Source organism: Rutidosis leptorrhynchoides, chromosome 11 (assembly GCF_046630445.1).
Source record: "Rutidosis leptorrhynchoides isolate AG116_Rl617_1_P2 chromosome 11, CSIRO_AGI_Rlap_v1, whole genome shotgun sequence".
NCBI lineage: Eukaryota > Viridiplantae > Streptophyta > Magnoliopsida > Asterales > Asteraceae > Rutidosis > Rutidosis leptorrhynchoides.
In genome coordinates, this window is record NC_092343.1 from 346,073,405 (window position 1) to 346,076,449 (window position 3,045).

The following is a 3,045-nucleotide window of genomic DNA, read 5'->3' on the forward strand; positions in this document are numbered from 1 at the left end:
ATCTAATATTTTTGGGATGAGAATACATGCAGGTTTTATAAATGATTTACAAAATAGACACAAGTACGTGAAACTACATTCTATGGTTGAATTATCGAAATCGAATATGCCCCTTTTTATTAAGTCTGGTAATCTAAGAATTAGGGAACAGACACCCTAATTGACGCGAATCCTAAAGATAGATCTATTGGGCCTAACAAACCCCATCCAAAGTACCGGATGCTTTAGTACTTCGAAATTTATATCATATCCGAAGGGTGTCCCGGAATGATGGGGATATTCTTATATATGCATCTTGATAATGTCGGTTACCGGGTGTTCACCATATGAATGATTTTTATCTCTATGTATGGGATGTGTATTGAAATATGAAATCTTGTGGTCTATTGTTACGATTTGATATATATAGGTTAAACCTATAACTCACCAACATTTTTGTTGACGTTTAAAGCATGTTTATTCTCAGGTGAATACTAAGAGCTTCCGCTGTTGCATACTAAAATAAGGACAAGATTTGGAGTCCATGTTTGTATGATATTGTGTAAAAACTGCATTCAAGAAACTGATTTCGATGTAACATATTTGTATTGTAAACCATTATGTAATGGTCGTGTGTAAACAGGATATTTTAGATTATCATTTAATCTACGTAAAGCTTTTTAAACCTTTATTTATGAAATAAAGGTTATGGTTTGTTTTAAAAATGAATGCAGTCTTTGAAAAACGTCTCATATAGAGGTCAAAACCTCGCAACGAAATCAATTAATATGGAACGTTTTTAATCAATAAGAACGGGACATTTCACAATGGGTCGCGGATTGCTTCAGACAATATACATATTATGTGTCTTATTATATTAAGACAATATATTATAGTGTTAGTGAATTCTAACACAATATACGCATTTATATTTATACTGTTGGACTATTGGACTATTGGACTATTGGACTACGAACGCTGGACTACTAACAATGGATAATTAAAATTATCACAAGTATCATAAGTATGGAATATTAATTATATACATATATATATATATATATATATATATATATATATATATATATATATATATATATATATATATATATATATATATATATATATATATATATATATATATATATATATATCTTGAAACAAGAATATTATTATTAGGTTCGTGAATTTGTCAAAAGGCCAAGTCTTATCATCATCTATTCGGAAATCATCACAAGTGAGTTATAGTCCCATTTTTTACTATCTAAATTATTTTGGGATGAGAATACATGCAAATTTATAAATGTTTTACAAAATAAGCACAAGTTCATGAAACTACATTCTACGATTATTTTGTTATACCGGATATCTGTACTTATTATTATTATTATGCTTGGTAACCTAAGAATTAGTGAAAAACACAAATTGACGCGAACCCTAAAGGTAGATCTACGGGCACCAACCACCCCCATTTTCGAATACTGGAAATGCTTTAGTACTTCGAAGGGTTCTTGTCATACATTTGAATAGTGGAATGTATGATGCCAGATATCTTAAGCGCTCTATGTTAAGGTCGGTTACCAGGCGACTCATCGTATGAATGATTTTTGCAGTTGTAATGATCATGCGCATTTAATTAAATGAAATCTTGTGGGTTATTAAATGTTATGATTATTATATAGAAATTAAACCTATGACTCACCAACATTTTTGTTGACGTTTTAAGCATGTTTATTCTCAGGTGAATATTAAAAACGCTTCCGCTGTCGTATGCCAACCCAAGGTCAAGATTTGGAGTCGGCATAATTGTTTATATTGCTTAAACTTGCATTCGGAGTATTTGTTGTAATATATTTGATCATATTGTAATGGGTTGTGTAAAAACTTATTTATTTGAGGAGATTGTCTTTGATAGACAATCTAAATTATGTTATTGAGACCTTTATTCAATAATAAAGGTTATGGTTGTTTTAAAAAACGAATACAAGATTTGAAAAACGTCTCATATAGAGGTCAAAACCTCGCAAAGAAAACAATTAATATGAAACGTTTATAATTAATATGAACGGGGCATTTCAGCTACTGGTCCGACACGATCAATAATCTTGAATGGTCCAATATACCTTGGATTTAATTTCCCTCGTTTACCAAATTGAACAACGCCTTTCCAAGGTGCAACTTTAAGCATGACCATCTCTCCAATTTCAAATCTATATCTTTTCTTTAATGTCAGCGTAGCTCTTTTGTCAACTTTGGGCGGTTTTCAACCGTTGTTGAATTTGGATGATCTTCTCGGTAGTTTCTTGTATTATCTCCGGACCTGTAATCTGTCTATCCCCCACTTCACTCCAACAAATCAGAGACCTGCACTTTCTACCATAAAGTGCTTTAAACGGCACCATCTCAATGCTTGAATGGTAACTGTTATTGTAGGAAAATTCTGCTAACGGTAGGTGTCGATCCCAACTATTTTTGAAATCAATAACACATACTCGTAGCATGTCTTCAAGCGTTTGTATCGTCCTTTCGCTCTGCCCATCAGTTTGTGGATGATAGGTAGTACTCATATCTAGACAAGTTCCTAATGCTTGCTGTAATGTCTGCCAGAATCTTGAAAAAAATCTGCCATCCCTATCAGAGATAATAGAGATTGGTATTCCATATCTCGAGATGACTTCCTTCAAATACAGTCGTGCTAACTTCTTCATCTTGTCATCTTCTCTTATTGGCAGGAAGTGTGCTGATTTGGTGAGACGATCAACTATTACCCAAATAGTATCAAAACCACTTGCAGTCCTTGGCAATTTAGTGATGAAATACATGGTAATGTTTTCCCATTTCCATTACGGAATTTCGGGTTGTTGAAGTAGACTTGATGGTTTCTGATGCTCAGCTTTAACCTTAGAACACATCAAACATTCTCCTACGTATTTAGCAATATCAGCTTTCATACCCGGTCACCAAAAATGTTTCTTGAGATCCTTGTACATCTTCCCCGTTCCAGGATGTATTGAGTATCTGGTTTTATGAGCTTCTCTAAGTACCATTTCTCTCATATCTCCAAAT